This window comes from Delphinus delphis, chromosome 8, assembly GCF_949987515.2.
Source record: "Delphinus delphis chromosome 8, mDelDel1.2, whole genome shotgun sequence".
NCBI classification, from domain to species: domain Eukaryota; kingdom Metazoa; phylum Chordata; class Mammalia; order Artiodactyla; family Delphinidae; genus Delphinus; species Delphinus delphis.
The window spans coordinates 95,295,515-95,318,536 of NC_082690.1; the positions used below are offsets into that span (position 1 = coordinate 95,295,515).

At 48.4% G+C, this 23,022-nt stretch overlaps 1 protein-coding gene across 2 annotated transcripts in view; it reads left to right on the top strand.

Moving 5' to 3' along the window:
* Positions 1–23,022, top strand: part of TSPAN18 (tetraspanin 18) — a 181,800-nt gene that overhangs the window by 23,445 nt on the left and 135,333 nt on the right. For both annotated transcript variants that reach the window (XM_060018756.1, XM_060018758.1), the window contains exon 2: positions 10,234–10,315. The gene's annotated coding sequence lies outside the window, so the exon portion shown is untranslated. The remainder of the gene's footprint in view (positions 1–10,233; positions 10,316–23,022) is intronic.

Genomic DNA, 23,022 nt, shown 5'->3' on the forward strand with positions numbered 1-23,022 from the left:
TAGGTCGGGGTCCTTTCCAACACACCGAAACCCCTCTTTGCTGAAGCCAGGCTGCGCTTTGCTTTATGATCTAGGTAATAAACCGGTCTGTAGTGCCTGTGTGGGCAAAGAGAGAGATGGAGCGAACTATTAATTAGAGGCTGGCTTTTAGAGTCCCTGAATGGAGTGTGCTATCAGAGCAGGGAGAGAGGTGCTCTGAGACATTTGCTGAGCATCCACTGGGGTCCAATCCCAGCCTGATGGGAGGTTCAAGAATGGAGAAGAGCAGGTCCCTGCCTGCAAGTGCGGGAGAGGAGAGACACATGTGAATTCAATTCAAGGCTGGCGAGCCTCGCGCTTGGCTTCCCGGCACGCTGTACTCTGGGCGGGGGTGGGAACACGGTCTTCTCCAAGCCTGACCCTGGCAGCCCGGCAGATGTGTTTATTTCTTCCTTTTCCACTTGGGAGGCAGGCGTCTGGCAGGGTGGTTAAGCAGGCAGCCTGTAGGGCCAGGCTGCCTGGGGTTCAGATCGTAGCTCTTACTGTTGAGATCTGTGAGCGGAGGCTAACTACGTGATTCCATTTCCTCATCTGTAAAATGGGGAGAGTAACGGTGCCTTTGGCGTGGCGTGGTATGACGGCGAGGCCTTGACGAGGTGGTGTTCTTCAGTGCTTAGAGCCCCGCCCACTGACAGATGGGATAAGCAAGAAACTGGTATTAACTGTTAGTCTGGGGAACCTTACATGGGTGTGTGTTTCTTCATTTAAAAACTAATGTTGATCACTTTTTTTCTGATTATAAAAGTCACTTGTATACAAATGCCAGCTACCTAAAGATACCCATTGGTAACATTTTGCTGTAGTTTTTTCCATTTTTATCCCTGTGCAGTGTGTGTGTGTGTGTGTGTGTGTGTGTGTGTGTAATTGGGCATGTGCTGTCAAAGTATAAGTTTCAAAAAATTATAAATCCTATAGAATCACATGGACATCTAGAATGAACGTGGGTCAGAGACTGATTTGACTCGTGAATGAGGAAGCCAACAGGAGATGCTCATTGGCTAAGCTGGAGATGAGAGAAACAGCGGTTACGTAGGCATGGGAGGAAGAGAACTGGAAGATGGTTGGATTGTATACACACAGGTTAATCCTAACCGTTGGGTTATCTTTTCTACCGGGCCAAAACAAATCTACAAATTCACCTGTCACCTCCCATGAGTCAAAGTTACATTTCTCTAGAATCCCCTAGATAATGACCCCTTGGGTGAGTCTGCTAAACAGCGCTCCAGTATGATGTTGAAAGTTTGCTTATCATTTACCTTAGCGGTATCTGTATATTCTTTCTGATCATACACTAGAAAACTACACACCTTGCCTTCTACACTTAATATTCCATCACATTCATTTTCAAAAGAAAGTTTTGAGGAAGGACCAGGATCCCCAAGGGTGTGACCAGCTCTTCAGCCCAGCTTGATTGAGGTGCCCCATCCCCTGCCATCTCGAGGTCCCAGGGCAACTGCGTTGATCTCAGTCGCCTGCTGCATTTTATTGTGTTCGTCCATTCCCCCCCCCCCATCTAGACTGAGTTTCTTTTTTCTTTTTTTTAATTTATTTATTTGTTTTTATTTTTTGGCTGCGTTGGGTCTTCGTTGCTGCGCACGGGCTTTCTCTAGTTGCGGCGAGCGGGGGCTACTCTTCATTGCTGTGCGCTGGCTTCTCATTGTCGTGGCTTCTCTTGTTGCAGAGCACGGGCTCTAGGCACGCAGTTGTGGCAGTATTTGTGGCTTGCAGGCGCTAGAGCACAGGCTCAGTAGTTGTGGCGCACGGGCTCTGTTGCTCCGTGGCATGTGGGATCTTCCCGGACCTGGGCTCGAACCCGCGTCCCTTGCATTGGCAGGCTGATTCTTAACCACTGCGCCACCAGGGAAGCCCCTAGACTGAGTTTCTTGAGGTCAGGGATTTGTTGAGCTGAACTATCTTCCTGATCCTTCCCTCTCAAGTACCTAATATGTGGCACATGGTGATTCTTCCAAGATGCTTGTTGAGTGAGCGAACAGGGATGTTAAGAAGCCTGGCCTTTGTCAGTTACAAAAGGCGAACCTTGCTGTTGGAACAAGCAGGGCTCCTCTCCGGAACTGGCCGTGTTCTTCTGTTGAGTCACAGACGCTCCCAACCCCCGCACAGTGTCACGGCCTTCCACCTCCCCATCCCTGATTCTGCCGTTTAATTGTGTTTGGAGGGCTGTATACACTTGGTCTAGAAAACCCGGCTGTCTCTTCTCTGTAGGACTCTGAAGACTGAGCTCTCTGAGTTCCTAACTTTCTATCCTAATCAAGGTCTGAAAGGGGTAAAAAGTTCTTGGCCACTTCCAGCTGTGGAGGGAGAGATGTGATGGAAGGATTAATCTCTGGGCTGTGAATTTTAAAGCTCTCTTGTTCCGTGTTGGGAAAACCCATCAAAATGCTAATAGATCTGCCATCTTCCCTCCCGCAGACGCTTTTCTGCATCGGAATATATTTACAGGGGCTTGAGCAGGGAAGAATTACAAGGAGTTGGGGTGCCCTTTGCCCAGATTCCACTGCAGCCCTGTGGGTTATAAAGTCTGAATTAATAGCCCCGCGTTGCGGAGGAGAGCTGTGGTTGGCTGTGGGGTTGGCCCTTTAGTGATGAGTTCTCAGCTTTTGGTTTCCTTTCTAGCAGCAGGGCAGCCAGTTTGGAAACATCTCTATTACTGTCGTGTGGCTTTTTAATACTGCTTCTCTCAGACACAGAATATCCTCTCACAGGCGTTCCCGTAGGTGTATGACCGACTGCACAGCGGATCCCCGTTGAGTTCAAGGTCTGCAGTGTGTTGAGACACATTTTGTGCCAAAGTCAGCTTCAGCACTGAGACAGACTTAGCTCTTCTTGAACCCTGTGCTACAAGTGCTGGATTGTTCTCGAAGCCTTTGAAACACCAGGTATCTTTGTTTGAACAGCCCAATGGCCTGAGAACCTCTCAGATGCACTGTTGGAAGGACAGACACTATGGGGTTAGCCTAATGCAGGCTGGCCTCAGGCAAAGTGTCTCCAAGACTTTGGCTGCAGACAAAATGGTGGGTTCTGGTCCTCCCTCTGCCTGGTCCAGCTCTGTCACTGCAGACAAGATGCTTGACCTCTCTGAGCATCCCTTCCTTCCTTTGCTAGTAAAGAGGAGAATGCTGGCCACTTGGTACAAGAGCTGTGGGGCTCACATCTTTCATTTCTTTGTTCACACAGATGAACAAAGGCCAGGCAAGCCAGGCTACATCTTCAGAGATAAGTCCCTTAAACGATTAGGGCTTCCGGGTCCCTCTGGGACCAAATGCTGGGCACTTGCCTGACAGGTCTGCTGGAGCCCCATCTCCTTGTGAGAATGAGTGAGCCTTCCTTGGCAGACACTGCTGTTGATTCTGTTTCCCTTTCCCCATGAACTGAACCGATGTTTAATTACATAAAAATGCTGTGGCCCAGGCTCACTTTCCTCATCTGTAAAATGGGAAGACGGGTAATATTTTTCTTGCAGTGTGGGAGGAAGGGGAGTGAAGATCAGAAGTAAAGTCAGCTCCAGTGTATGCATAGCCCTTGTCCTTACCCTCCTCGGGTACCAAAAACGTGCTTCCAGACGGGAAAGAGGGTGGGCAGATGCAGGGCAATGCCCACTGGTGACAGGGGGTCTCCCCAGTTCTCCTTCCTGCTCCGTAGAGCATCTTGGCGGTGGCGTCTGTTGTATGCATCCTACGGGGGAGGGCAATGGAGACCCTGGCTGGCATGTGCAGAAAAGCTCCAGACCTGCCGGCAGGTGCAGAGGAGATGATCGCTAATGACAGTTGCATTGAGAATAAACAGCTTCACATGTTAATTTATGGGGTTGGTACATCCCTCTTCTGGGCCCTTTCACCCTCCCCAAGCCACCAAGAGCCAATGGGCTCAGATTGGGAGTCCCTCGCCCATCGGGCAGACCCTCCGGGGCCCTTGCTAGCAGTGCAAGCACCCACTGTGCTGTGCCCAATGACAGGTAGGGAGTGGCCCTCCGCTCCCAGAGCAAAAGTAAATCGTAAATCCCAGTCTTTCTGAGGCTGTCATGGCTCCCCCTTCAGCCCCATTGTGACCCTGGGGCACAGTTAACAGGCTCATTCAGGGACTCATTATGGGAACAGAGAGTGATGGGGCTGAGTGACAGGGCGGGCGGCACTGGGAAGCGCTCTGACTCCCCCAGCCAGACAAGTGCAGGTGGAGAGACAAGGCAGAGGCACGATGCGCTCAGGCGGCTTCATTAAGGGCTGCCCAGGGAATCGCTGAGATGCAGGACGCAGCAGGAGCTTGTCCTGAATAAGCCTTGGCTCCTCTCCCTCTCCCCGCCACCACCCCCTGCTTTGCTAATTTAAAACAAAGCAAAACAAAGCCCCAGCTTTGCTTTGGAGCCATAAACTGCGAGCTTTTATCCGTCAACAAGCGATGCATCAGGCTGGCAGTGGCCCAGCCTGGATCCTGTGGCCTGGCATCAGTGTGGGGAGAGGGGCCCGAGGCTGAGCCGGCTTCTGGGACTCGCTGAGGACGCTGCTGCCACTTCTTGTGGCACAAGACCAAGAGTCCTTGTGGTCACAGAACTCAGAAGGATGGCTGGTCCACTTTGGGTGGCTAGAGTGGAGGAGGGTTGGGGAGAGATTTCTAGCAGGAGCTAGCCAGGAAGAGGCTCATCATTGAGCTGATCACCTTCCTCCCTCTCGCCTTTCCTTGCTGCCTCTTCCAGGAAGCCTTCCCAGCTCTCCACCTCCTCTGAAATCCTACTGACTTGGGATTCTAGGATATCAAGAGGCTCTAAATCAGTCACCTTCAACATCATGTGGAAACCTAATATATAAACGATCAGAAAGACCAGCTGTTGTGAATTAAGTGGTAGGATGTATACATGGGGTGTAGACTCCATCTGTTCTGAATGTGGACCCCTAAGGGAGAGAGGGAAGGGCCCTGAGGAGTATGGGCCCTGTGGAACCGGTGGTCATGGCCACTACCCTTTTTACAGAGAGTATCAGCAGGTTCTACTTTACATAATTCCTGGGGCTTCCAAGGGCCAATTCTGTGCTGAGCACCGTGGGAATCACTTATAATCCGTTAGCTCATCTAATCCGCAGCTCAGGCCAGTGAGGTAGGACTGTGATGGCCCATACTTCGCAGGTGAATAACCTGAGGTTTAGTGGGTTAAGGAACTTTCCCAAGGCTCCACGGGCGGCAGCTGGCCTAGCCGAGATTCAAACCCAGGCCTGTGGAATAGGCCACAGTCCTTACCGCCATTTGATGCGGAGGGTTCCCACCTACCACCTACCCTGCTGCACGTTGCAGAGAGGCAGCAGGCTGTAGTGGGGGATTCATCCCCTCCAAAGCCCACTAACAGGTGACCATCCAAATGCTGCTACACTGTCTACCTGCCCTGACCCTTCAGCCATTTTCGGGTTCTTCCAAATGGCATCTTTTCAGGGGAGCATGGAACTTCCATCAGCAGTTGGCCTGTCCCAGGCCTATTGCACACAGCTGGCAAACCAACTGCCCCTCAGACCGGAGCTTGACTCAGACACAGGGAAACTTTGGTCTCCTTGTGGCGCTGTGCTTCACCGCCTGCGTCAGCCAAGGCCAAGGCAAGAGGTAACTCTGACCCCTCCTTCCTGAGGCCTCAACTTGTAGCTCCACAGCTAGAGTGAGTGTTGAAATGGGGTGGAGCTGGGGGCTGACCGTGTTTGACTGAGTGGTCTCTGCTAGGATCCATAAGGGACTAAAGCAAAGTACATTCATAGATGCAAGAGGCTCAGCTTCTCGGGGTCCAGAGAAAATTACACAAGTAGCTGAGAGTTGTTCCCTCTCTTATCTCTATTAACCTGGTTTTGCTTTCCCACTCTTCATTTAACCCATTCTTTTACAGATATATTCACCTTCCAACTGTCCTGTTCATTTCTCCATTTCTCCATCCATCCATCCATCCGTCCATCCATTTCTGCATGCCTCCATGCATGTATCCATTCATTCATCTTTCTATCCCTTCAATTATTCATCCATCCCTGAAACCAACTACAGCCTAGTTCCTCTTTTTCTCTTCTACCATTCCGTTCTTGTATAGATCCATTCTCTACCCATCCATCTATCTATCATAGCAACTATCCATTCATCCCACTATTATTATCTGAGTCAGGAATTGAGACATCATCGCCATCTTTCAGGAACTCATGGAGCCCAGAGAACAGTGATTAATCATGGCTGTGGAAGTCTGGGAAGGTTTCTCAGAGGAGATATCGAAGGAAGGTTTTACAGGATGAGTAGGAGTTTGCCAGGTGATTTGGGGAGTGTGTGTGGGGCTGCAGTTCAGGGTTAGGAAAGGAAGAACGGACTTGCAGGCAGAGTGAACAGCAGCGAGTTTGGGCTGAGTGTGTTGGTGGGGCGTGTGAGTCCAGGTGAGTTCAGCTCAACTGTTGGGTCTGTGCGTATTGCGAGGACCTGAAGATGGGCCTGAAAAGGCAACTGCGGATCAGATGACAAAAGGCCCTGTGTATAGACAAAGGGAGGCCAGGGAACCCACTGAAGCAGGAGAGAAAGACATTTATGGGCTCAGTCTGACAGCAAAGGAGAGGGCAGGTTGGAAGGGACAGCTGCAGGCTGGCGGTCCAGCAGGAGCTCGTTTGCAGCAAGCAGATAGGCAACGATCAGGCTGAGCCCAGGCGGGGCTGGCAGGGGCAGTGAGGATGGAGAGGCAGGGATGATTTGGGAGACATGGGATGGTAGAGAAACATTGACTGGGAGAAGAGTGAAGAGTCTTTGATCTGGGTGTCCCGTTACACAGGGGTGCTCTGTTCTAGAGTAGGAATCATCAGGGTAGATATTTAAGTCTCTCATCCGGGTCCTATCCAGGATACTGAAGTGGCTATCAGAATTTTTCTTATAAATTGAGGGCTGGTATCCCCACCCAGTGCAGATTTGCTTTGATTGGAAGAAAGAAGGGGAGGAAGAAGGTCTAAGCTTTGAACTAGACCTTGCAAAATGGGCGCACCTGGCCAATATCACTAAGTACCACTGATTAAGCTCTTACTATATATTTCATGGATTCGAAGGCACACTTTTTAAAAATATATATATTTTAAGGTCTCTAAAACCAGGATGCATCAAACAAAAAGTGACATGTCATAATTAGTTTAACGGGCAGTGTTTTCTTTTTCTTAGAAGTCCGTATAATAATGGTACGATTATAACCCACGGAGTCTTACATTCAAGAAATAGGGTATCGTGTGCCAGGCTCTCGGCTAAGTCCTGTGTATACATTCCTCACGTAATCCTCACAGCCTCTTAGGAGGCATCAGCTGTTGTTAACCCTGTTTTCCAGATGAGGAGTTGAGCACAGAATAGGAAGGTCATTTGCTCAAGGTCACAAAGCTAGTTAGAGTTGGACTCAGGATCCCAACCTGTGCCACTTCAAACCTGGGGACGGCGGGGATCTTTGTACAAAAGCAAGAGCAGGTCTGGGGCCAGAACAATGGGGGCCTCTCCCTTCCACGGCACAAGACAGCCGGGTCAACGGCGACCACCATCACCCAGCCCACCACCTTTCAACGCTGCCTCTTGTCACCCAGCCCCAGTTCCCGTCTTGGCCCTAAACCTCGGGATTCTTTTCCCCCCTCCTGGGAGGGCTCCGGGCCTAACATCTGTAGTGACCTCCCTCCCCCACGGAGAGGAGGGGGCTGGAATGAGATCTCAGGGGAAAGGGGGAAGAAATTCGAGCGCAGCTGGTTTTCCTCACACAACGCAGATCTGCTTAAATGGGAATTAGGATTAGTGCTGGATTTTGCCTCTCCTGGCAGGCTGGTAATAAGCCAATCTCCTCTCAGTCTGCAGGAAGGCAGAATTCCACTGAAGATGGGAGCCGGCTTCAGGCTCGGGAGTGCGAAACCTGAAAAGTAATTGTGTTAGTGACGGGTCTTGCCCACACTGCCAGATGTGCAGCCTTCGGCTCCTTCCCCGGCGTGGCTGCAGCCTTTAATTTTGTTAATGGGTAACATTCTCCCAGGCTGCGTGGCTGACAAGCACACTTGACATTAATACGTGTTCTTCGCGGTCCCCAGAGCTCATAAAAGCTCATTATCAGTTCTGAGCCTGTAAATGTAGTTCCCAGCTCAGGTGGGCCGGGAACTGGGAGATGCTCTGGGGGGAGTGGAGGGGCGGACCTCTGCGTGAGCCAAGAAATAAACTCCTCCCTCATCCGGGGATGCGACCTCCCAGGCCTCCGGGAGGGGAGCAGAAAAGCAACTCTGTAGGCTGAACCCTGGGTTCAAATTTGCATTCAAGCAAAGGGGCTCCTGCCCTGCTATTTGAGGGGAGTTGATCCAGTATTTTGGGAAGGCAGTTTGCCAAATGTGATGTGTGCAGAGCCTCTGCCCGGCGGTCCCACTTCGGGGCATCCGGGCTTTGGAACTGCATGAACTTTTCCACACATAAATGTGGGCACCGAGGGGACCGTTGCCGCAAAGTGGTAATGGCCAGAGATGGAAATATCCACGTATCCATGGTGGGAGAGGTGAGTGCATTGTGGTCCACGCTTCCCATGGGATACTGTGCAGCTGTGAAAAAGACTCCAGAAGATGCACGTGTGCTCACTCGCAGAGGTAGACATGGTATCACTGATAACTGGGGTTGTAGAACATGCGAGGTAAGATCCCATTTGTGTAAAAAATTGCCACTGTCTGCTTGTGGGCCCCCATGGGCCCATGCTTCTGCACACATGTACACACATGTGTGATTACATGTAATATAGCCTACAACGTCATATTGCAAAGATTTTGCAGTGGGTTTATCTGTTAAATAGAATGAACGAGTATGGACAAACTTTCACTTTTATAGTTAAAAATGAAAATTATATTATATTATATTATATTATATATCTTCATCCGTATGTATATGCACGTGTGTGGATACGGATATGGCTGTATATGTATACGGACGTGTATATGCATCATGAATTCCTCTGACTAGCCTTAGTCTGGCCCATGACACTTGAGGTCCCTTGGGCTGACACTGCCTGGGTGGGCGTCTGAGGCAGAGATAGCTAAATAAAGCGAGATCACGTCCTCTGGCCAAGCCCTGTTCCCCATCAGTTAGCAGGGAGTTCTGAGAACTTCTTACGTGCCCGGGGGCACTGGTGTTGGGATCTACAGGGTCGACCTTGAACTCATGGCTCTCCTGATTGCTCCTCTCCCACCATGGAGATGCCCTTGCAAGGGACTTGACTTCCCACGGACCTGAGTGTAGCCCTGGCCCTGCCCCTTTTCAGTGGTAAGACCTTGGGTGAGTTAATGCCTCTGAATTCACCATGGTCCTTATCTCTAAAGTGGCCACACTTTCTCATGGAATTGTTGAGGGCGTGGGGATTAGTGTCATTGTCATTTGAGACAATATGAAAGTTGATCAGGGCTGCTTCTGTGCCGCCAGGTTGTGGGGAAGGGAAGGACGGGGGTGCTTAGCCCTCCCCGCTCCCATTCCGCTGTGAAGTTTTGCCCTTTTGTTACTCAGCTGGGTTTGTGAACAAGCTGGTCCCCTGAGACCGGCCTAAGCCTTGGCTGACAGGTACGTGGCCTGGACATGGTGAATTTGATCCTTCTCCCGTGACCTGGGGGCTCTTTGTCAAACTGACGGAGAGGAGGCAGGGGTCGGGGGAGAGGCTGGACTTCTCGCCCCTGCACTCGGGCTGAGCTGCTTTTCTCACCACCAAAGATTTCTCCACATATTACTTCTCTCTTCACGGATACCAGGTCTTGAAAATCTCCGTCTGCCCCAAAGCCTGCATTCATTAGGCAATGATTAATTCGCTTTTGCATTTTCAAAATGACTCAGAAAGCCTTTTTTCTGCCTGAGGAAAATGGAGTTCCCACACCAACATGATACTATTCTAGCTAGAAGCAAAGTGATCCAATGTGTCGCTGTGGTTACGGCACGCTCCGTCTCATCACAGGGACGTTGTGCAGGCTTCCTGATTTTGGAAGACTGAAAATACGCCCCAGTCCCTGGGCTCTGGGGATGCCATCCTGGGACCCTCTGTGGGGCTGGGTGCTTGCTTCTGTCTTTCTGGCCACGGGGCCTGTGGCTTCTGCACCTTCAGAGATGGGAGGAGGGAGCGGGTGCACAGCTGGACGAAGTGGCCCCCAGAAGCCACATGCCCCCCACACTTGCTTTTTTAAAATATATTTCTCCCTCTTTTCCTTCTAGAGTTTATCCTGAAGCTACCATCAGAAAGAGACTTCAAGAGAATCTTGACACCCCTGAAAGGAAAAGACACCAGTTGAAAGAGGTATGATTGGCGACATGGGTGTGTGGATCTTAACGTATTCAAATAAGAGGGTCTAATCTTCTCTCTGCTCCCTGCCCCTCCAGACTCTCCATTTCTGAGTGAGAAAGCTCTCAGCTCGTGCTGGAGGGCAGGGCAGGCAAAGGGCGGCTTTTCTCTTGTCCTCACCCCCAGATGTTTGCTCGGGGCTGGGGAGCGAAGGTGAGGGGTGAGGAGACAGAGGCTGATGGGGTCTCACCAGACTGGGTGCCACCCCACTGACGGGGCCGAAGGTCATGCTGGGTCCTGAGTCGATCCAGGAAGTGAGGGTTGAAGGGCTGGAGGGAGTGAGCCCTCCAAGGGAAAGCAGAGCTCCTGGGGGGACCACGGAGGGTCCCGCCTCTGTCAAGGACCCCTGCCACGCCTCCCCTTCCTCCGCACCCACCATGGTCTTGGGATTGTGGGAAGGAAATGCCTTCCTGGGGTGATTTCCAGCCCTTCCCTCACCCCATCCCCTCCCCCATTCCAGGACTGTCTTTTTGGATAAAGTTCAAATCCACAAGGACTAGGACCAATCACCAAATTCCATGACGGAATTGGGAACGGAGAAGCCTTGGTCTGCTTCTTGGGCTCTGGGAGCTTCTTGGGCTGCCCACAATCCCAGGACTGGTGACGGGCTGGGTCGCCTCAGGGAAGGTTCCTGAATGAGGAGCCAGGATATCTGTCCTCTGGCCCAGTCTGTGGCACCATTTTGCCTCTAGAGCCCTTACAAGCCATTTCCCTCATTGGACCTCATTTTCGCATCTGTAAAGTGGGGCAGCAGTGACTTGAATCTCTGTTCCAGCCCGCAGGTCCTCAGTTGCTGAGGTCCCAAGACCAGGGCTGAGCTGGGGGAAGGGCAGATTTGGGGGCGGCGGGGAGGCAGAGATGGAGGTGGGGCTTGGGCATGGCTGTGGAGAGGAGAGGGGATTTGAAAGCTCTGAGGAGATTCGATTGCCAGCAAAGGATGACTCAGAGCCTCAGGGGAAAGACCACAGGGTCTGAGGTGCAGATGCGACTGTGTTTGAGTCGCAACTAATGAGAAGAGCCAGATTAACCAACACTGACTGAGGGCTTCTCCGTGCCAAGTGGAGGGCTATGTGCAACCCCTCTACCAGCAGCCGTGTTATCACCTCCATCTCAGGGAAGAGAAAACCAGGCCTCAGAGAAGTTAAGCGACTTGCTAAAGGTCACACAGCAGTAAGTAATGTGGCTTACTTGAATCCCCTCCCGGAGCTACCCAAGCATTCTTGTGCCTTTTGCTTACCAGCTCTATGACTTGAATCTTAAGGTTAAAAACTCCTTGAAGCCAAATCACCTCTCCAAAATTCATTTCCTGAAAAAGGCACGGAAGTGAGTTCTTTCCTAGAATTGTTTTCTTAAACTTTGGGCTCTTCGTAAAAATCTCTGAGTCTTGATTTTCTGATCTCTGAAATGGGAACATCGCACTTATTCATGGGGTTGTTTTGGGGAGAAGATGAGATGAGGGGGCTGAAGAAATCTCCCCACACCATCCCTCCCTACAGACCCCCTCCACCGGCCTTCCGCCTCCTGGGGCTGCTGTGAGCGTGGGTGGCGTGTACCCACGTTAAAGTGCTGCGCCCAGCCGCCTGATGGTGTTTGCGATTTCAGCTGCCTCTGGTGCCCATGGTTGGGAAGCACCGGCCACTTTCTGACTCACTGATCTGATATTCACCTGGTCTCCAAGCCCATCCTCTTAACTTTGGATGTGCCCCCTGGCCGGCCGGGATTATTTTAGGCTGGAATCCAAGACAGGGTGGCCAGGTCCTAGCAGCAGATAAAACAGGGCCACGTCAAGGCCCACCCAAGAGGTCAGTGGCAGAGGAGCAGCGAGGCCAGGGCCTGGGAGGCTTCTCTCACGCCCTCGACAGCGTCTGTGTCCCACAGCTCACCCTGCTCTGCCAGCCTCCTGGGCCATAATCTACATTGTAAGTCTCCTGGCAGCAGCCGCCCTGGTCCCTGCAGGAAGCTCTCACCTTATCACAGAGCCTGGATCCCACCAGGTTTTCTTAATCAGGAGAAGGCACTGAAGCGAGTCAGAAAAAGCTTAACTTCCTCGGGATGTTTCTCCATCAGGGGAAGCCGTGGGCCTCAGACGAGAGGAAAGAATCTCTTTAAGTACAGAAAAAAGCAGCAAGGGGGCCGTCGTTCTTGTTTTACCTTCAGCAGGGCTGCTGAGGGGGCAGAGTAATTTTGCCTGGCCCCTGTTGTTAGTCAGGAAACAGAAATTATAGAGTCACAGGGAGAATCCAAAGATGAGTGTCAGCGACGGGCAGACAGGCGTGAGCTGTTGCGGGAAATGTTTGCTGGGGGCTGGTGGAGGCTGAGTCGAAGCTCTGCCCTTCAGTAGCTGTTTGACTCCGGGTGAGTGCTTTGATTGCCCAGAGTCTCAGTTTTCTTATCTATAAAATGGGCAAACAGCTTGCACACCCCACCCCACCCCCAGGTGGTTATGAGGGCCAGGAAATCACCGGCTAGATGAACGAGGGCAGCCCCCTGGAATAATGTGGGGAGCCTCCCAAGGTGACCTCCTTGAAAAGGCTCAGGCTCTTGGGATGTGAAAGCTGGGTGTTTGTGGCCACACAGTGGGGTTACCCTGGAGACACATACCTCTCTCTGTGCGTGGTCTAAAAAAGGGCTGAGATGAAGGGCCTGGCTTGTGTCAGCTCTCTGTTCTGACACCGCTGGGGCATGGGGCCATCTCGGGTGTGAACAGCTCTCCCTGAGCCTTTATCCCATGGTTTACACTTCGCTCCTGGTGATCTTTCCTGGGCCCTTTCTGTAGGTAATCCCTGATCCCCCCCACACCCCAAGAGGCAGGGAGTAATGAGCTCTTTTTAAGTGAGGACAACTGGAGTTCAGAAAAGTGGTAAATTATTCCAGGGTTCACCTCTAAAAAGCAACAAGGTTAGGACTCAAACATGGGGCTCCTGCCCTAAGGATAGTGTGTTTACCATAGCCACCCACGGCACCCACAGTGCCCGCAAAGGCACCCTTCCACACCTACAGAGGTGCCCTGTGCGTGTCCATAGGGACTCCCCACAGCACTACAGTGGCTCCCCATGGTGCCCATAGAGCCCCCTAAGTCATTCGTGAAGCACCCCCCAGGAACTCACAGCATCACCCCATGGCATTCATGGTGGTCCCCATGTGTCCCCAGAGCATCCCACATGCCTGCAGTGACAGCCCACAGCTCCCATGGTTGCACTGCTCCTGCGTTCTCCACCCAGCCTTGCATGGAGTTTGGAGGTCAGGCAGAAAGGGGAATCCCTTGATGTTTTTGTCTCCCCAGCCAGCCCTCTATAGCAGGCTGAGCAAATGAGTGAAGGCAATTTTTAGGAGGCCTCTAGATGGTCCTCCTGCTGAGATCTGACAGTGGGAAGCAGGTGGCTGGTGGGGGTGGGTGGTGGTGAAGGGGGCCTGGCTGCCGCCACAGCGGAGCCTGTACCTACTTACCTGTTTTTCCTTTTGTTGCTTGTACTTTTGGTGTCATAGCTAAGAATGCATTGCCAAGTCCAAGGTCATAAAGGTTTACCTCTGTGTTTTCTTCTAAGAGTTTTAAGGCTTTAGCTCTTATATTTAGGTCATTGATTCATTTTGAGTTAATTTTTGTACATGGTGTGAGGTAGGGGTCCAACTTCATTCTTTGGCCCGTGGGTATCCAGTTACTCCAGGACCACCATTGAAGAGACTGTTTTTCCCCATTGAATAATCTTGGCACCCTTGTTGAAAATCCATTGGCCATAGATGTGTAGGTTTATTTCTGGATTCTCAGTTCTCTTCCACTGGTCCATATATCTATCCTTATGCCAGTACCATGCTGTTTTGATTACTGTTGCTTTATGTGTAACTTACGGAGAAGTATTAGTATATTTTAAAGCTCCCCAGGTGATTCCAATGTGCAACCAAAGTTTTTGCACTACTGGTGTTTAGAGGAAGATGAGGCACAGTTAGGGAGGCTGGTTGAGAGGCTGCTGGAATGATCCAGGGCAGTGCAGGGTGGAGAGGATGTGGCCCTGAACTAAAGCTTCAATCGTGGGGGTGAAGAGGCCATGATAGAGTTGAAAGAGGTTAGCGAGGGAGACATCCTGATTCTCCTTGATTCCGGGAAGGCTTTAGAGATGCCAAAGGTGAGAACGGAAGCCAGTGGTCCAGGTGAGCTTGATTAACCTCTTACCCACCCCAGTGTGATTTGGAGGAAGACCTGAGTCCCAGTCCAGCTCTGCTCCACTGTGTGACCTTGGGCAAGTTGCTCAACCTCTCTGAGCACCTCCATTGCCTCTGTAAGGTGAATTGATATTCTCTGCCTGCTCATTCAGAGGGTTGGGTGTGGGTCAAGCGGGTCAGCTCTGCAAAGGCTGGAAGGGACTTAAAGGCCTTGACAGATCCTTGGCAGAGAATGCGTGGCAGATCCTCCACCCCAAAGTTCCTGCCAGGTGGTTGTCAGTATCCGCCCAACCAGGGACTTGAGGCTCATAGCCTCCAACGCAGCCTATGCTGCCTTGGGCCGCCTTGGGCTGTCTCTGACAGGTCAACATGCCTCCTTGTGCTGCACTGAGATCTATTTCCTTGTGCCTTCCATCTTCTTGCCCCAAACCTGCTTTGTGGGGCTGAAGGGAGCAAGCATCACCCCTTTCCCTCCCGGCCATTCTCCTGTGTCCCCACCCCACAGCTTCTCATCTTCTGGGTGCAGGGTCGTAGTTACCTCTGCCTCCCTCTGAGGATGCAGGTCGAGGTGCTCTCTGCACTTCTTGCTCTCTTGACCCTCTTCTGGGTGGACTCTGGCCTGAACTTGGCACTATCATAGTTCAGCCCTCAGAGCTGAGGCCAGAGCTCCAGCTGTGTTCTGAGTCCAGCCAAGGTGGGTGAGACCATCATCTCCCTCAGTCCAGAACCTTGATGTCTGTTCATGGAGCTGACGTGGCGTTGGGATCCAGGGATTCCCGCATCCTGTTTGGACTCAAGCTCCCATCTTTTCGTTGACCAAGTAGAAAAGGGATTCACTCTTGCTGCTTACATCACATTTCCATGCATTATTTGTAAACCATAAGGCAGGTTAATCCAGGAGGGAGAGCACAGCTTTGGTATTAGATGAATTTCAGGGCTATTTCTCAGCTGGGGCAGATGAACTCAGTGTACTCTCCTGTTAGATGAAGATAGTCATTACAACTGCAGGCTTCATGGTCAAGATTAAATGAGGTGATGGATATCAAGTGTGTAGCCCACTGCCCAGGAAGGAGACAACATTCCAGGAAGTGGTGGATCTCATTACCTGTGTCGTCCCAGTACCACCCTTCCTTTTTGTCCAATTCTGACTGATGGCGCACAAGCCCTGAGTTTAAGGGCAGGAAGGGGTAGCAGCCCCAGGCCTCGTCTCCCTCCTGGCTTCCCCCTCGCTCTCTGGGACACGTGTGTGAGGGGACAGGGTGACAGGTTCTCACCACCCCAGTTTCCTGCTTACTCAGCTCAAAGTCTGCCAGAACCTTCTGGCCTGGGGCCAGCCCTGTGTCCATATGTGACTCATGACAGCAACCTGGTCCTTCTCTGCCTTCTAGGATATTGTCCATCCCAAACCTTTTCCTTCTTTTGTTTTGCAAGTTGTTTTAAATTTGCACAAGAAGGTTCATCCCAGGACCACACACCCATTGTCCCCGATGGGAAGCCCAGCCAGTGGAGCTTATTCCCTCCGAGCTGCCCCCTCTCCCTCACCTGGTCGGCTGTGAGAGCAAGGCCAGACCACCCCCTCACTCTGTGGGGTGACCACTACTTAACATCATGGAGAGATAATAATAAGTCTAAACTTCCTCTTCTAAAGAATGAGCAAATCATTGTTTTTCTGTTCATGCAGCAAAAATTAGCAAAACATGCCCTTAAATGGCTTTTTTTTTTTTTTAAGTAATGACCTATATCCACATTGTGAATCACAGCTGAAGAACTTTCAAACAGCCAGATGTGGCAAAGAGGGAGGGAAAAGAAACCCCATTTTCAGATGCATGTCAGCATCAGAGAGGGGAAGTGACTTGCCCGAGGTCACACAGCTATGGAGTGGTAGAGATGGGCTCAGTCTGTGAGTCTTCTGACCTGGACTGGTGATCATTCTGCTGCACCCAGCTGCGTCTTTTATTAGTTAAAAGTGTAAAATAATGTATTTTAATTTATAGCCTACAAATAAAGGAAGAAGTCCAAACTGGCTGACAGTGATGTTTGGTGGCTGTGTTAGTATATTATCTGAGAAGAAATGAATGGGGCCGTTCCCTGTGCTTTGGGGTTTGCCGAGCTGTCTTCCCTTTCTGGGCCACGGTCAGGGCTAAGTTATGAAAGAAAGGCACTGTGGGATGGAGGAAGGAGATCGGGCTGTGGATTCTGAAGCTTTTTTTTTTTTTTTAATAGACTTTATTTTCTAGAGCAGTTTTAGATTCACAGCAAAATTGAGGGGAAAGTGCAGGGAATTCTCACATTCTCTGTCTCTATATACATCCTTACGCACATGTACAGCCTCCCGCACTACTGACATCCCGCACCCAGTGGCACATGCATTACAATTGATGAACCTACATTGACACATCGTTATCGCCCAAAGCCCATAGTTTATACTGTGGTTCTCTGTTGGTGTTGTACATTCATTCTATAGGTTTTGACAAAAGGATAATGACATGTATCCACCATTATAGTGGATACTACTATAGTGGAAACTACTCATACAGAGTAGTTTCACTGCTTCACCAATTCATCCTTCCCTCCCTACTAAGCCCTGGCAATCACTGATCTTTTTACTGTCTCCATCGTTTTGCCTTTTTCTTCATGTCATAGTGTTGGAATCATACAGTACAGAGCCTTTTTAGATTGGCCTTTTTTCACTTAGTAATATACATTTAAGGTTCTTCCATGTCTTTTCATGTTTTGATAACTCCTTTTTTTCCCCTATTTTTTTTGTTTGTGGTAAAATACACATAACAGAAGTTAATGTTTTAACCGTTTTAAGTGTACAGTTTGGTGGTATTAAGTGCATTCAGATTGTTGTGCAACCGTCACCACCATCCATCTCCAGAACTCTTTTCATCTTGTGAAACTGAAACTATACCCATCAAACAATACCTCCCTATTCCCTTCTCCCAGCCCCCGGCACCCCCCATTCTACTTTCTGTCCCTGTGATTTTAACTACTCTAAGTACCTACGTAAGTGGAATCGTACATTATTATTTTTTTTTTACTGCTTACTTCACTTAGTGTAATATCCCCAAGGTTTATCCATGTTGTAGCGTATGTCAGAATTTTCTTCCTTTTTAAAGCGGAATAATATTTCTCAGTATGTGTAAACCACATTTTGCTCATTCATTCATTTGTTGATGGACACTTGGATTGCATCCACATTTTGGCTATTGTGAATAATGCTAAGGTCATTTCTTTTTAGCACTGAATAGTATTCCATTGTCTGGTTGTACTACAGTTTATTTATGCATTACCTACTGAAGGACATCTTGTTTGCTTTCAATTATGAATAAAGCTACTATAAAACTTCTGCAGGTTTTGGTGTGGACATAAGTTTTCAACTCATTTGAGTAAACACGAAGAAGCACAACGGCTGGATTGTACAGTAAAAGTATGTTTAAATTTGTGAGAAACTGCCAGACTGTCTTGCAAAGTGGCTACACTGTTTTGCATTCCCACTATAACAATGAATGAGAGTTCCTGTTGTTCCACATCTTCGCCAGCATTTGGTGTTGTCAGAGTTTTGGATTTTGGCCATTTTTATAGGTGTATAGTGGTATCCAATGTATGCAATTCCCTGATCACATATGGTGTAAAGCATCTTTTTATACGCTATTTTCCATCTGTGTATCTTTGGTGAGTTGTCTGTTCAGGTCTTTTGTCATTTTTAAATGGGGTTATTTGTTTACTTATTGTTGAGTTTTACAATGCAAGCTTACAAATTTACAAGTTCTTTGCATATTTTGTATAATAGTCCTTTACATATATCTTTTCCAAACATTTACTCCCAGTCTGTGGCTTCTTATTCTCTTGACAATGTCTTTCACAGAGCAGAATTTAAAATTTTAATCAAGTCTAGCTTATCATTATTGCTTTCATGCATTATGATGTTGTATCTAAAAAGTCATTGCCATACCCAAAGTCATCTAGATCTTTCTCCCGTGTTATCTTTTAGGAGTTTCATAGTTTTGTGTTTTACTTTTAGGTCTGTGATCCATGTTGAGTTAATTTTTTTATTGGTTATAGTATCTGTGTCTAGATTAGTTTTTTTTGCATGTGGATGTCCAGTTGTTCCAGCACCATTTGTTGAAAAGACTACTTCTTCTACAGTGTATTACCTTTGCTCCTTTGTCAGAGATCAGTTGACTGTATCTATGTGGGTCTATTTCTGTGCTCTCTATTCTCTTCCGTTGATCTAGTTGTCTATTCTTTTGCCAATACCACACTGTCTTGATTACTATAGCTTTATAGTAAGTCTTTTTTTTTTTGTGGTAAGCGGGCCTCTCACTGTTGTGGCCTCTCCCGTTGCAGAGCACAGGCTCTGGACGCGCAGGCTCAGTGGCCATGGCTCACGGGCCCAGCCGCTCCGCAGCATGTGGGATCTTCCCAGACCGGGGCACGAACCCGCGTCCCCTGCATCGGCAGGCGGACTCTCAACCACTGCGCCACCAGGGAAGCCCCCTATAGTAAGTCTCAAAGTTGGGTAGTGTCAGCCTTCTGACTTTGTTCTTCTCCTTTAATATAGTGTTGGCTATTCTGGGTCTTTTTCCTCTTTATAAAACTTTAGAATCAGTAGCTGATAACCACAAAACAACTTGCTGGGATTTTGATTGAGGTTGTATTGAATCTATAGATCAGGTTGGGAAGAACTGACGTCTTGACAATATTGAGTCTTCCTATCCATGAACATGGAATACTCTCTAATTATTTAGTTCCTCTTTGATATCTTTCATCATAGTGTTGTAGTTTTTCCTCATATAGATTTCGTACATATTTTGTTAAATTTCTACCTTGTTTCATTTCTTTTGGTGCCAATGGAAATGTATTATTATTTTGTTAAATTTCAAATCCCACTTGTTCATTGCTTGTGTATAGGGGAGCAATGGACTCTTGTATACTAAACTTGTATCCTGCAACCTCACTTTGCTGTAAATACTTATTAGTTCCAAGAAGGTTTTTTTTGTCATTTCTTTTTTTTTGGGGGGGGGGGTGGGTACGCAGGCCTCTCACTGTTGTGGCCTCTCCCGTTGCGGAGCACAGGCTCCAGAAGCGCAGGCTCAGGGGCCATGGCTCACGGGCCCAGCCACTCCGCGGCATGTGGGATCTTCCCGGACCGGGGCATGAACCCATGTCCCCTGCATCAGCAGGCGGACTCTCAACCACTGCGCCACCAGGGAAGCCCCTTTTTTTGTCATTTCTTACAGATTTTATACGTAGACAATCATGTCATATGTGAACAAAGGCAGTTTTATTTCTTCCTTCCCAATCTGTAAAATTAAAACACCTGTAAAAATTTAAAAAGCTTCCTTCCCAATCTGTGAAAGTAAAGAAACCCTATGTCTTATTGCGTTAACTAGGACTTCCAGGACAGAACTAAAAAGCAATGGGGAGACTTGTCGCATTGCTCCTTAATGCGAGAGTTTCTAGTTTCTCACCATTAAGGATGATGTTAGCTGTAGGGTTTTTGTAGACATTCTTTATCAAGTTGAGGAAATTTCCCTCTATTTCTGGTTTTCTGAGAGTCTTATCATAAATGAGTATTGGATTTTGTCACATGCCTTTTCTGTATCTATTAATGTGATCATGTGCTTTTTCTTCTTTAGCCTTTTGATATAATGGATTACATTAACTGATTTTTGAATGCTGAACCAGTCTTGCATACCTGGGATAGATCCCACTTGGCCGTAGTATATAATTCTTTTTATACTTTTTTCATTTCTGTTTGCTAATATTTTATATTTTGTTGATGATCTTTGCCTCTATGTTCATCAGAGGTATGGTCTGTAGTTTTTTTTTTTCTCAGAATGTCTTTTTTGGTTTTGGTATTAGGTTAATGCTGGCCTCATGGGATGAGTTAGGAAGTATTTTCTCTGCTAATATTTTCTGGAAGAGATTGTTGCAAATTGGTACACTTTCCTCCTTAAATGTTTGATAGAATTCACCAGTGAACCCATTTGGGCCTGATGTTTTCTCTTTTGAAAGGTCATTAATTAGTGATTCAACTTGTTTAATAGATACAGGCCTATGATTGTTTATTTCTTCTTGTATGAGTTTTGGCCAGTTGTGTCAAGGAATTGGCCTATTTCATCTAGGTTATCAAATTTATGGGCATAGAATTATTCATAGTGTTCTTTTATTTCTCTTTTCATGTTTGTGGGAACGATAGTGATGTCCTCTCTTCCATTTCTGATATTAATAATTTGTATCTTCTTTTTTTCTTAGCCTGTTTAGAGGCTTTTTTATTTTTATCAATTTTCTCAAAGAACCAGTTTTGATTTTATTGATTTTTCTCTATTGAGTTCCTCTCCTTTGAAGCATATGTTTTAATCTGTCACTATCTGAGGGATCTTGAGGGTATACCCCTTCTATTCTCTCAGTTTCCACATCTGCAGAATGGGTATTGCGGCAACAATACTTAGCCCAGTGTTCTTTGAGGGCAGATATCAAATGTGAGTCCACATTCATTGATTCAATAAGTATTTGTTGAGCCCCTACTATGTACCAGGTTTTGCTCTCCATTCTAGGAATATCATAGTGAACAAAAGAGCGAAGTCCCTGCCCTCATGGAGCTTGGCTTCTAGTTGCAGGAGACAGAGGTCAAACAAGCTGAATGTCAGGCAGTATTAGAGGCAGGGAGTGGCCAGGGCTGTGCTATTTTGCATAGCGGGTGCTTGGAAGGCCTTCCTGATCAGATGTCATTTGAGCAGAGACCTGCAGGCAGTGAGGAATGAGTCTTGACTTCATGTGGGGGAAGAGCCTTCCTGGCAGGCAGGCAGCTGGCATGTTGGAGGACCAGCAGGGAGGCCAGGGTGCTAGAGGGAAGGAGGGAAGGAAGGAGAGGCCAGGAGGGAGCTGCCAGCTAGGTGAGGACTTTGGATTTTGACTCTAAATGTGATGGGAAGCCAGTAAACAAGGAAGAGACAGGATCGAATTTACATTTTACCAAGATCACTCTGGCTGCAGGGTGGAGGACAGACCACAGGGGACAAGGAGACAGGGGTGGAGACTGATGTTAGAAGCCAGGCAAGAGATGAGGTGATTTGGAAGAACAAATTGGTGGTGGAGGTGCTTCGAAGCCAAAACGTTCACCGTCTGTTTTGAAAGTAGAGCTGAAAGACTCACTGATGGGGTGGAAGAGAAAGAGAGGTGTCAAGGGTGACCGTAGAGTTTTGTAAACGGAGGAGCCCGGGTGGCTAGGCTTTGGAGGAGTCTAAGGAGAACGTACTGAGTTCCCTTTTGAGGCATTTTAAGCTGAGACATTTATCCATCCAAATGGACGTGGCAAGAACATGGATGGAGATACAAACCTGGAGTTCAGGGGTGAGGTCCGGGCTGGAGAGACAAATTTGGGAGCCATCAGCTTATAGAGTATTTCAAGCCTTAGTGCTTAATGAGATCCCCTGGGTGTGAGTGTGGATGGAGAAGGTGATTGGGGAGTGCACGGTCTTGGAAGACCTGTAGAAGGTGCCCACTGGCTGCTACCTGGAGCTGCCCTGAGGGTGGCCCATCCAGGACACCAGGGTGAACAGATATTTTTGCATTGTCCTGGGGACTGTTCCAGAAGAGAAACCAGCTGCAAGAGCAAGCCCGGGCTTAGCCTGCCCTGAAGGTGGACGTCGTTCAGCTGTCAGTGACCGACATAAAATAGAACAGGAGCAGCAGGACATACCTAGGATATTCAACACCTGGGGAAGATGGCTTTTAAACACCTGTCATCCCTATACAACAAAATTATTTTCAGTAACAGTGGTGAAATAAAACCAATTCTAATAACGGCCAGAAAAGAAACAGTGAAACTTTCCCTTTAGTGGACTTCGTATATAGAACCAGGCCAGTCAACAAACAAACAGACGTTACAGTGCAAAAAATGGGGGAAAAGGTAATGGGTTCATACTTGTTAATTACATTAATGTATATTTTGAAAAAAGAGAAAAATACACAAAGTTCCAAAAGAGTGAACCCCACAAGGTTGGGAGAATGAACAGAGGTGGCGGCCTTGGCGATAATCCGTCTCTGTTTCCTCATCCTTAAGTCACTGCGCTGTCATTGCCTGGTTAAAATCTGCTATTTAACTGTGAGAATATCTGGTGGCATAGGGACTGGAACTATGTTCAAAGAGGACTCCAGCGTTCTGAATCCTTATTCTCACAATGAACGTGTGTAGCAGAATTGGCTTGTGTTGGGGAATAAGTGGGTGTTCTCTGAACTAATGTCCATGTAAACACAATGTTTATTAAAGGTCAAGTAATAAAAATGTGCTCATTTGAAGCTTCCACACGTATTATTAAAACTCAGCTGTGATTACAGCAATTGTTTAGAGCCTGGAGCAACAGGACTTTTTTTTAAGGCAGTATGTTTTATCATTGACATTGTTTAGAATTGTCAGCTTTCAGTCGGTTTTATGTTTGTTTTTAAATTCCCTACAGGCAATTCATCCCCTATGGACCCTGCGCAGACCGCTC